This window comes from Panthera tigris, chromosome B3 (genome assembly GCF_018350195.1).
Source record: "Panthera tigris isolate Pti1 chromosome B3, P.tigris_Pti1_mat1.1, whole genome shotgun sequence".
In the NCBI taxonomy this organism is placed as follows: Eukaryota; Metazoa; Chordata; class Mammalia; order Carnivora; family Felidae; genus Panthera; species Panthera tigris.
Genome location: NC_056665.1, coordinates 23,121,857 through 23,134,922, shown reverse-complemented (window position 1 = coordinate 23,134,922; position 13,066 = coordinate 23,121,857). Strand labels below are relative to the sequence as shown.

At 36.7% G+C, this 13,066-nt stretch overlaps 1 long non-coding RNA gene across 1 annotated transcript in view; it reads right to left on the bottom strand.

The window, feature by feature from the left end:
- Nucleotides 1-1,067: 1,067 nt before the first annotated feature.
- LOC122239201 overlaps nt 1,068-13,066 on the bottom strand; it is a 96,791-nt gene continuing 84,792 nt past the window's right edge. The window contains exons 4-5 of the long non-coding RNA XR_006218156.1: nt 1,648-1,708; nt 1,068-1,370 (exon numbers count right to left, since the gene is read on the bottom strand). This is a non-coding gene — a long non-coding RNA (uncharacterized LOC122239201). The remainder of the gene's footprint in view (nt 1,371-1,647; nt 1,709-13,066) is intronic.

Genomic DNA, 13,066 nt, shown 5'->3' with positions numbered 1-13,066 from the left:
TGCCATTTGTAGCAATGTGATGGAACTGGAGGGTATTATGATAAATGAAATAACTCAGGCAGAGAAGGACAGTACCATATGTTTTCACTCATATGCGGATCCTGAGAAACTTAACAGAAGACCATGGGGGAGTCGAAGGGGGAAAAAGTTACAGAGAAGGAGGGAGGCAAACCATAAGAGACTCTTCAGGACTGAGGACAAACTGAGGGTTGGTGGGGTGTGGGGGAGAGGGGAAAGTGATTGATGGGCATTGAGGAGGGCACCTGTTGGGATGAGAACTGGGTGTTGTATGGAAACCAATTTGACAATAAATTATATTTAATATAAAAAATTTTAACCATGAAAGTACATGAAAGTACAAAAATTTCAAAATACTAATGAATAGCATTTTAAATAGATATTGCTAAGAAATAGACTATAGCATATGGGTGTGTATCAAGAGTAATGTGCTTATGTCATGTTTTCAGTGTTCAGAAAACCCATTGAAAAAGACAGCAGAATGGGTTAATTCAAGATATCAGTGTTTCTCCAAATTTTCAGGTTAAAATAACTTTTATGAGACAATGATCAAAGTTAGAGAAAAAATGATCAGCTAGCATCTTCCTGGAAACAATTCCCTTTGTCTTTCTGGAAAGAGGCAAGACTGACTATGGGCAGAAAGAACGTTCATGTTGCAGACACAATGCTGTGTGGACTCCAATCAGAACCGCAAGCTCTCCCTTTGCCCTTACCCATAAATGCCCTCTCATGTGTCTGTTTCCAAACTTTTTTCTTATTGGTAATGCATAGACAAATAGACCTCAACATTGCTTCACTTTAAACACTTTTTAAAACTCTGGCCCTAGTATTATATGTTTTGGCTTGTAAAAGTGTGAATCATATAGCATGTCCTCAGCAGCTGCCCCATCCTAAAGCCAGAAAATGCTTCTAGGAATGAGCACATGGGATGAGGAGAAAGACTAATAGGACACAGCTTATACTGTGGGACCAGCACTCTTTATAAGGCATATCCTTTTTGTTTATGATAATTTTCTAATGGTTCTTATTTTTCTCAGGCCTTAGCTTATTCTTTATACAATTCCATATTACATAAATTTTTAAAATTTGCAGATTATCAGAGTATTTTTATGTACACTAAAGGCACCTTAATCAGGGATTGGGTTAATCCTTTCAAAGCCCAGTGACTACAGTGCTTGTCGACAGGGAAACAGGTGGTAACAGTGAGTAAATGTTGAGCTATATTTCATTCTATCTCCATAGCAACAAGATAGAAAACTTCAATTAGGATACATCATTTTCAGCGAGGAAGAATATGAGATGTTCCTTTCTTCTTTTCATTTATCCCCAAGTCTCATTTCTCTCCTTTTCCTCTAGGAAAAAAAAGGGGGGGGGGGAAACATAGGTACAAAGAAATCTATTTATTACACAAATAATGCCATGTAGGGTCTGTAAAGATATCTCAAGAGTAGGTCCTTTCTTGCCTCCCTCTCATATGGCAGCAGATTGTATTATTGGTACCAATTATTAATTCTCACTTTTTTATTAGAGTTTTGTTGCTCCATCAAGTGCATAGACACTTGACTTGCTTTTGGAATGTGAGCAGAAATTATGAATGCTGTGCTCGGGCATAAGCTTAAGAGTCCTTACTCGCTTCTGTGGTTGTTTTGTTCCTCCTGTCACACAAATCGCATGTCCTTCAACCTGAATCCTAGAATAAAGAAGACATGTGATGAATTGCACATGATCCCCATCAAATACACAGCCACTATTTTTTGTGAAAAAAAAATAATGCTTGTAATTATGAACATCAGAGACTTTGAAGTCCTTTCTTACTATACATTAACTTAGTGAAATTAATGAACAAAGAAATTGGCACCAGTTATGAGGTGCCACCAGAAAAAAAAAAAAAAAACAACTAATAGATTCTTAGCAGATCCAAACAATAGGCTGTTACAAAGTTGTTATTGATGCCTAGAAAATGAAGTGAGCCATGTTTTTTATCGATAAAACATTTTCTAAAACTTTTCTGTATGAAAAGTTGTTATAAGCTTATGGGTTTAGGCAAAGATATTGGGAATGTGAAGCTAATCGTATGACTTAGCTGTTATTAGCTACAGTAAAATGTATTAGGTGAAAGAGAAAATTTCAGAAAATAACCTGTGAATTTGATAGCAAAATTGAAATATGGAATTGTTTATTCTCTCTAAACAATGAAAGGTAAAACAGAAACAAAGATCAAAACTCAGTATTAAAGCAAAGACCAAAACAAGAGTATGGCCTCAAGGGTGTGGCCTCATATCCTTTGTTACAACCTCTGAATTGATTAAAGGGAGAATTCAGTCAACAAATTTAGCTTCACAAAATGTCTCAGGAGACAAAGGAGACTAAGAATATGATTCTATTTTGGAGGCGTGATTGATTTAAGTTACATCAATTTACTTCAGATTACCTTAAGCCACAAGTGGAGGATGTCTTGGAAAGAATTGTGGGTGTGGTTACTGTCACATTGGAATTTTACAGAATAAAAGCTAAATTTGTTTAGAGAGAGCTATACTGTCAAAGAGCCAGCAGCCTGTATTAAAATATGCTGTGGCTCTTTGAGACTTAAAATGATCTTTGGACCCCCAATAATCTGCTTGTCCCCAAAGAAGAAATACTGTTTAATGCCTTATGCCAATGTGGCCAAGGAGAGTGATGAAAAACCCTCTACTTTCAGAAGGTAGAGCCAAGAATCAAAGAGAATGGAATCCTGCTCCAAGAGAGTAGACACTGGGACCTAATAAAAGAAAACTGTCTACCAATTAGCTAGTACGGACACAATGTTTGTCCAGAAGGATTTCAGAAATCTTACAATGAAAGCTGAGTCCCCCCCCCCCGCCCCGCCGCCAATCTTTGAATCTTCCCCTTTTAGAAGGAGGGTATTTATTGAAATAGCCCTGCTCTGATATTTTATGCTGATTGTATGCTGGGCAGAAAGCTTATATATATATGTGTATATATATATATATATATATATATATACACATATATATATATACATATATATATATGTAAATATATATATATGTGTATATATATATATAAGAAAGCTTATATATATGTGTATATATATATGTATATATATATACACATATATATATTTATATATATGTGTATATATATGTATATATATATATAAATCTGGATAATAAAACAACAATATAGACTAGAATGTTATCATGAGGTACAGAAGTTTAGCTATGATGGCATGGTTAGATGACACAGATTTCACTTACAGGAGGGAGTGAATTCTATACACTTGAGGGAATGAAGTAATATTTGTAACAAGGGTTGGGTTATGGTATATTCTATTGTTGTACTCAATTGTTCCTTCCCCACTTCCCTGCAAAAAAGGATATACTCTATGTTCCATATAAATTGGGCTTGGACATAGGACTGTCTTTGGAATGTGAGTTGAGGTGGTGAATATCACATCCAACCAGAAACTTCACCCATCCAAGCATGTGTTTTTACCTTTATTTTTACTATAAAAATGTAATGAATTATTTGGTTTGGATCCCAGAAGATACATAAAGGAAAGCTGTAATTGACAACTATTGATATATACATGAGTAAAATATAAATGTTTGGGATTTTAAGTTTAATGAAATTTGGGGGAGGGGTCTTTGATATTACAGTATAACATAATGAAATCCAAATAATAAAAGTGCATATACTTCATTTTTTAAGAGATGTTTTCAGCAACAAAATCTCAGAAAAAAAGGGCTTTAGCAACTCATTTTGACAGATAGGTCAATTTTCAGACATCCTGACCTTTCTCTGTACAAATGTGCTTGTAAATCACATAGGTTTTTTTGTGTTTTTTTTTTAATATTAGGGAAAAAAAGGTGGTGAGAAATCCTGTGTGATTTTCCCTACGTGAGGGGCAGCCCTGCGTAGGGTATCTGAACTAGAGGGGCCTGAAGAAGGAATATATGTGTTGCGGCCTGGCAGGATATGGGTTCTGAGACAGGTGAGAAGGCACAGAGAAAACAAAATGGAGCTGCCATGGGAGAATGGTTACATATTACAGACACACTAAGTAAGAACATTTTTAAGGATATTGGAAAACAGGATTTCACTCTTGGAGAATGGACTTTCACACATTCAAAATCTTGTGCTGGATACTGTCCTTTGATACTTTTCTCACTTTATTGGGGCTCCCACATCCTGTGCTGGGCCATCACAACCACCTCTGAAGTCGCCTTCCCCCAGACCCATATGCAGTATGCCTTCCCTTTCACAACCTTCCTTACCCATTTCTATGCATGAAGGTACTTGGGATAACCCACTCATGCCCACAGTTAGTGTGTGAGTTTTGTAAAGAACTGTGCTACACCCTAGCTCTCTAAGCACTCTCCCAGATACCTACTACCAATTTGCTTCACTCATGGGTTTAAAAACAACATTTTAACAAAGTTAAGCCTGGATACCAGCTTATATAAGAAATTTCAAATTAGGGGCCCATGGGTGGCTCAGTTGGTTAAGTGTCTGACTTCAGCTCAGGTCATGATCTCACTGTTCATGGGTTCGAGCCCCATGTTGTACTCTGTGCTGACAACTCAGAGCCTGGAATCTGCTTTGGATTCTGTTTCTATTTCTCTCAATAAATAAATATTTAAAAAAATAAAAAAATAAATTTCCAGTTAAATATCTTGATTTTTATTAGTTTACACTTGAGTAGCTCATATCTCTCAGGGAGTTTAGAGATCAGAAGTTTGAAACAAGGATTGCATGCAGAAGAATTCCAAATAATTTATGTAGATAATCTACCCTGAAGGAGAGGAGCATAACTCCCTACTCAAGTGTGGGCTGTCCAAAGTGATTTCCTTCCAATGATTACAGTATGGAAAGGGGATTAAAAGAGTAACTGCTGTGGAGAAATCTGACAAACATTACCAGGTTTCAAGGTCAACATCAACAGTGATAAATTACACTGATGACATATGACCTTGATATGATGTGATGAAATGGAACATTATCCATAACCCCCATTTAATCATGAGGAAAACATTAGGTAAATTCTGATAGAGGGAAAATTTACAAAATACTTGACCAGTACTCTTCAAAATGGTCAAGGGCATAAACAACAGAAAATCTATCACAGCCAAAAGGAGAGTTAGGAAACATGATGACTAACTGTGATGTGGTGTCCTGGATGGGATCTTGGAACAACAACAACAACAAAAAGGTATTAGGTATAAACTAAGGTAATATGAATATACTTTAGTTATTAATAACATATCAGTATTGGTTCATTATTTATGACAAAGGTAACTTACTAACTGAAGATGTCAATAATAGGGAAAACTGGGTATGTGGTATAAGGGAACTCTGTACAATCTTTGCAACTTTTCTTTAAATCTAAAGCAAACAGTCACCTTCCCTCATCTTCCCTTCAATGAATCAGGGCAGGTAAAGCACAGCATGGAGATGTGCTCCTGAAAAACCCTCCAGCATGGAGAGGCACCCCTGTTCACCCTATCCAACTGTAAAAGAGACAAAGACATGAAGAAGATGCTACAGTCCATCAAAAAGAGTAAGCAAACATCAAGAAGCCCGTTGTTCCTGTACAGCCAGTTGTGAGCACTTTATTCCTTCCCCTCTGCCAGGCAGTGATTCTGAAAATTGACAGTAGGAACAATTAGTCATGTCAAGACTTGAGTCACAGTTTGTACACCTAAAGGAACTAAAAAAAAAGATGAACAAATAGAGACCAAAGTAAATAGAAGAAAGGAAATAATAAAGATAACAGCAGAAATACATGGCATAGAGATGAAAGAATTAAGAAAGAAAAAAATCAATGAAACAAAGAGCTGTTCTTTGAAAAGATAAACAATATTGATAACCCATAGCCAGACTCATCAAGAAAAAAAGAAAAAGGACTCATATGAACAAAAACTGAATCCAGGAAGAAATAGAAAATTTGGACATACCAATTACTAATAACGAAATTGAATCAGCAATATAAAACTATCAAAAAGTTAATAAAAGTCCAGGGCCACATGCATTCATAGGCAAACTCTACCAAACTTTAAACAAGAATTAATACCTATCATCCTCAAACTATTCCAAAAAGTAGAAGAGGAAGGAAAGCTTCCAAATATGTTCTGTGAAGCCAGCAGTACCCTGACACCAAAACTAGATGAGTACACTAGAAGGAAGGAAGGAAGGAAGGAAGGAAGGAAGGAAGGAAGGAAGGAAGGAAGGAAGGAAGGAAACTACAGGCCAATATCTGTGGTTAACATACAAACAAAACTTCTCAGTAAAATATTGGCAAACCACATTCGACAATACATTATAAAAGGATCATTCACCACAATTAAGTGACATTTATTCTAGGGATCCAAGGATGCTTAAATATTCACAAATCAATCAATGTGACATACCATATCAACAAAACAGAGGATAAAAATTATATGGTCATCTCAATAGAGAAATAAAAAGCATCTGACAAAATTTAGCATCCATTTACAACAACACTCTTAACAAAGTAGTTTTTGAGAAAACATACCTCAGCATAATAAAGGCCATTTAGGAAAAACCCACAGCTGGCATCATATTCAATAGAGACAAACTGATAGCTTTCCCTCTAATATCAGGAACAGGACAAGGGAATGCCTACTCTGACCATTTTTATTCAACATAGTACTGGAAGCCCTAGCTATAACAATTAGACAAGAAAATAAATAAGAGGCATCCATATTGGTAAGGAAGAAATTAATCTGTCACTAAATGCAATGACATAATACTGTACATAGAAAATCCCAGGGGCGCCTGGGTGGCTCAGTCTGTTGGGCGGCCGACTTCGGCTGGGGTCATGATCTCGCGGTCCGCGAGTTTGAGCCCTGCGTCGGGCTCTGTGCTGACAGCTCAGAGCCTGGAGCCTGTTTCGGATTCTGTGTCTCCCTCTCTCTCTGACCCTCCCCCGTTCATGCTCTGTCTCTCTCTGTCTCAAAAATAAATAAACGTTAAAAAAAATTAAAAAAAAAAGAACATCTTAAAGACTACAATAAAAAACTATTTAAAGTGATAAATTAATTCAATAAAGATTCAGGATACAAAATTAATACCCAGAATCAGCAGCATTTCTCTATACTAATAATGAGTTAGCAGAGAGAAAAATTAAGAAAACAATTCCATTTACAATTGCACCAAAAAGAGTGACATAACTAGGAATAAACTTAACCAAGTAAGCTAATGACTTGTACTCTGAAAACTATAAAACACTGATGAGAGAAGTTGAACATCATCCAACTGGAAAGATATTCCATGCTCATGAATTGGAAGAATTAATATTTATTAAGTGTCCATACTACCCAAGGCAATTTCCAGATTCAGTGTAATCCCAGTAAAAATACCAGCAACACTTTTTCATGGAACTAAAACAAATAACGATAAAATATGTATGCAACTAGAAAAGACCCCTCAAAGCCAAATCAATCTTGAGAAAGAATAAAACTGGATGTATCACAATCCTAGATTTCAAGGTTTACTACAAAGCTGTAGTAAAAAAAAAGGTGTTGTACTCACACAAAAATAGACACATGATCAACAGAAGAGAAAAGAGAGCCCAGAGATAAACCCATTATTAAATGGTTAATTAATTTGACATAGGAGGCAAGAATACACAGTGGGGAAAAATAGTGTTTTCAGTAAATGGTGCTGGAAAAACTGGACAGCTCCATTCAAAAGAATAAAACTGAACCACTTTCTTATATTATACATACTAATAAACTCAAAATGGATTAAATATCTAATAAGGAGTTAATATGCAAAATATAAGGGGTAATATCCAAAATATACATGAGACTTATGCAACTCAACACCAAAAAAATAAATAATTTGATTTAAAAATGAGAAGATGACCTAAATACACATTTTCTGAAAGAAGACATACAGATGGACAACAGACACATGAAAAGATGCTTACCATCACTAATTCTCAGGGAAATGCAAATCAAAACCACAATGAAATATCACCTTACATCTGTCAGGTTGGCTAATATAAAAACAAAACAAAACAAAAAAACAAAGAAACAAACACAAACAAACAACAAACAAAACAAAAAGAAAGGACAAGTTTTGCCAAGGATGTGGAGAAAAAGGAACGCTTGTGCACTTGTGGTGGGAACACAAATTGGTACAGCCACCGTAGAAAACAGTATGAAGGTCCTTCGAAAAATTAAAAATATAAATACCATATGATCCAATAATTCCACTACTGGGAATTTACTCAAAGGGAATTAAAACACTAATTCAAAAAATATATGTACCCCCATGTTTATTACAGAATTATGCACAGTAGCCAAGATATTGAAGCAACCTAAAGTCCATCAATAGACAAATGGATAAAGAAGATGGGATATGGGGTGCCTCAGAGGCTCAGTCAATTAAGCAACCAACTCTTGACTTCAGCTCAGATGAAATGCTCTGTCAGTGCAGAGGTTGCTTGGGATGCTTTACCTCTCCCTCTCTCTCTGCTTGTTCATACTCTCTTTCTCTTTCTCTCTCTCTCTCTCTCTCAAAGTAAATAAATAAACATTTTTTAAAAAGATGTGACATGCACACACACATACAATGGAATATTACTCAGCCATAAAAAGTAATGAGATATTGCCTTTCACAGCAACATGAATGTACCTAGAGGGTGTAATCGTAAGTGAAGTAAAAGAGACTGAAATAGACAAATACCACATGATATCAATAACATGTGGAATCTAAAAAACCAAACAAATGAACAAACAAACAAATATGAGAATCAGAACAATAAATACAGAGAATAAACTGATGGTTACCAGAGAGAAGGGGATGGGAGAAGAGCAAAATGGGTGAAGGGGACTGAGATACAGGCTTCCAGTTATGGAATGAGTAAGCCATGGGAATAAAATACACAGCATAGGGAATATAGTGAATGACATTGTAACAGCAATGTATGGTGACAGATGGTAGCAACACTTGTGAGCATGGCATAAGATATAGAAAAGTGGAATCAGTACGATGTACACCTGAAACTAATGTAACACTGTGTGTCAACTATATTAAAATTAAAAAAAAAAGTTATACAAAATTCCAATTAAAGAAATAATCTTTACTCCCAGTGTGATAGCTAGACTTCCTTAGGCCTGACTTGCTTGCAAATCTTTCAGGGCAGCAAACAAGTGCCTAGGATGCAGGATGGCCTCCAGGTCTCACACACACACACACACACACACACACACACACACACACACACACACTATGCATTTACCTTACAGGGATGGCTGTGGAGACCAGGTATCTCAAGAACAATTTAAGGAAATTGTGGATCCAATTTCAGGCATACTGCCTTGGGCTAAGATGAGTCACACACACCATCCACTTGGCCCCTCATTTCTGCCTCTTCTTAGAGAAAAAAAATATTTGGGCAACAGCAGACTGAGATAAGAAACAGGGCCATTAGGGAGCAGAGCACAGATTTCGTAGATGGATTTTAATTCTGAAGGGCTTTCTCCATTCAGTCCCCCTGAAATTTTATCTTCAAAGACCTGAAATCAGTCTTTATGAAAGTGCAGCTGTCTTATCATCCCACATCATTTTTCATAGTTTGTCAAGGTGAGTTATTGTATCCTATATCTAAGCTATATCCTTCTCACACACACACACACACACACACACACACACACACACACACTCCAATACCTGTAGTTATGCTTCATGTGTAAATGGAAATATAGGGACAGCTGAAGGAAATAATCTGAAGTCACAGTTAGGATTCTGTGTACTAAGACTTACTTTAAAAACTATCCCACTAATAAACATGATCCCAAAAAGAAGAGGAGTCAGTCAAAGGTGACAAATGAACAGCTATTTCCCTTTTGTCCTTGTTTTCTATGAGTCAAAGGTAGGTACAGATGCAGCACAGAGACCACACATGCCCACACAAAACCCTCCTCCCTCTCTCTCCTTTAATTCCCTAAAACCCTCAACAAACTTTCTCCAGCACTCATCACAGAAATACAACTGGTTTCCTGATGGGTCTGATGCCAACCTTTGCTCATAGTTTGCTTAATCCAATTAAAACATCTTTGAATATTAGAGATCTCATATTTACTCTCTCCATCTGAGGTCCCTGCCCTGTACACATTGAAACCATCTGAGACCTAGCCATGTTCAATGGAGAATGTGGCCAATGTGGGCGCCCCACCCATTTGGGGATCAATATTGTTCTTCAGTTGCATCTCCTCAAGTTTATTTCTTTTCCACTTCATTCCATTGTATTATCTGTGTTTGCTCATTCACTGTATTGCTATATTTTGTGAGGTGTTCCCATGATTCACCCATGAAGTAGGCAGTTGGTAGGCAGATTATGGATGTATATGGGTAGACTTGCTTGGTCTATATTTATAGTTACAGCTTATCAGGAGCAAGGGCCATGCAAGAGGAGAAAGCAATGCCAGCATCCCTCTGTCTACTCTGTGACATAATTTTCCTATTTCTCCTTCAACCCTCCTCTTCACAACTTTCTCCAGCCCTCTGTGCTGAGTTGAGGAGAATACAGTACCAAGAAAGCCCTGCAGCACATAAATAATCTTCACACTTCAGAAGGACACATCTCAGCCCAGAGCTGCCACATCCCACAGAAGAGCATGACTCATCCCTAAGATAATCTCAATGCAAATATTTTGGTATGTTTTCAATGAGTTCATAATTTTCAATGTCCTGAGCACCACATTCAGAAAAGGGCACAGCAAGATGAAAATGAGAAACAGGCTGACAGTAAAAAGAGCTTAGATTCTGACTTTGGTTGTCATTCCTATCTGTTTTTCTCTTTAATCAATTTCCTCAACCAACAGATCTTAAGGTCCCATATATTAAACTGCAATAACTGTCATTCATTCTTTTTTTATTACTAGACACAATGCATTTTATTTATTTCTTCTTTTTTATAATATAATTTGTTGTCAAATTGGTTTCCATACAATGCCCAGTGCTCATCCCAACAAGTGCCCTCTTCAATGTCCATCACCCACTTTCCCACTCCCCCAGCCCCCATAAACCCTCATTTTGTTCTCAGTATCCAAGAACCTCTCATGGTTTACCTCCCTCCCTCCCTGTAACTTTTTTTCCCTTCCCCTCCCCCATGGTCTTCTGTTAAGTTTATCAAGATCCACATATGAGTGAAAACATGGTATCTATATTTCTCTGACTTATTTCACTTAACATAATACCCTCCAGTTCCATCCACGTTGCTGCAAATGGCGGAATTTCATTCTTTCCCATTGCCAATTAGTATCCCATTGTATATATAAACCATATCTTCTTTATCCATTTGTCAGTTGATAGACATTTAGGTTCTTACCACAATTTGGCTGTTGTTGAAAGTGCTGCTATAAACATTGGGGTACATGTGCCACTCTGCTTCAGGGAAGTAACTGTTATTCATTCTAAATCAAGTTCAAAAATACCTGAGCTTCAATATGTTTATTCTATCAAAAAGTTAGAGCCCTCATGGTCTATACCAAACCATACTATCCCACAGTTAACTTTTTTCCCCTTTTCCTGACATGAGAGGGCTGTTTATGGGAATTCCCATTTATGTTCATCTCTTTGGTGACACCTCCAACAAGTTGCATTAACACCCATAAGCTCAGAGACAGGGTGGGAAGGCAGGAATTGGCATGCAAACTGGCCTTACACTCCCTGTTTGGGAGTCTATTTCTCCCTCACTTTCTTCACCTTCTCTCTCTCTCTCTCTCTCTCTCTCTCTCTCTCTCTCTCTCTCCATCTCTCCCTCTCTCTCTCTCTCTCTCTCAAAATAAATGAATAAACTTTAAAAAATAAATTCTGGTTATAAGTTCTTTGGGAATACAAAGTTCTTAATTTTGATGATATCCAAATTGCCAACCTTAAAAAATTGCTGCAATAAAGTATTATTTTTTTATTTTATTTTTAAAAATGTATTTATTTAAATTCAAGTTAGTTAACATACAGTATAGTATTGGTTTCAGGAGTAGAACCCAGTGATTCATCAGTTCCATACAACACCTAGTGCTCATTCCAGCAAGTGTCCTCCTTAATGGCCATCACTCATTTAGCCCATCTCCCTACCCACCACCTCTCCTGCAATCCTGTTTGTTCTCTACATTTAAGAGTCTCTTCCGGTTTGCCTCCCTCTCTGTTTTTATCTTATTGTTCCTTCCTTTCTCCTATATTCATCTGTTGTGCTTATTAAATTCCACGTATATGTGAAATCATATGCTATTTGTCTTTCTCTGGCCTATGTCACTTAGCATAATATATTTTTGTTCCATCCACATTATTGCTAATGCCAATATTTTGTTGTTTTTTATCACTGAGTCATATTCCATAGTACACAAATACCATAAGTTCTTTATTGATTCATCAGTCATTGGACATTTGGGCTCTTTCCATAATTTGGCTATTCAAGAGAAATGATAAGAACCATATGATCCTCTCAATAGATGCAGAAAAAGCATTTGACAAAATACAGGATCTTTTCTGAATAATAACCCTCAAGAAATTAGGGATACAAGGAACATACCTCAATGTCATAAAGGCCATATATGAAAGATCCATAGATAATCAGGAAAAATCCATCCTCAATGGGGAAAAACTAAGAGCCTTCCCCCGAAAGGTAAGGGACACAACAGGGATGAACATTCTCACCAGTGTTCAACATAGTACTGGAAGTTGTAGCCTCAGTAATCAGACAACAAAATAAAAGGCATACAAATTGGCAAAGAAGTCAAACTTTCACTCTTCAAGATGACATGATACTCTACATGGAAAACCTGCAAGACTCCACCAAAAAAACTGCTAGAACTGATACATGAATTCAGCAAAGTTGCAGGATATAAAATCAATGTACAAAAATAGGTTGTATTTATATACACTAATAATAAATCAACAGAAAGAGAAATAAAGGAATTGATGCCATTTACAAGTGTACCAAAAATCATAGGATACCTGGGAATAAATCAGAACTCAGAAATGGACCTAAAGAGGTAAAAGGTCTGTACTCTGA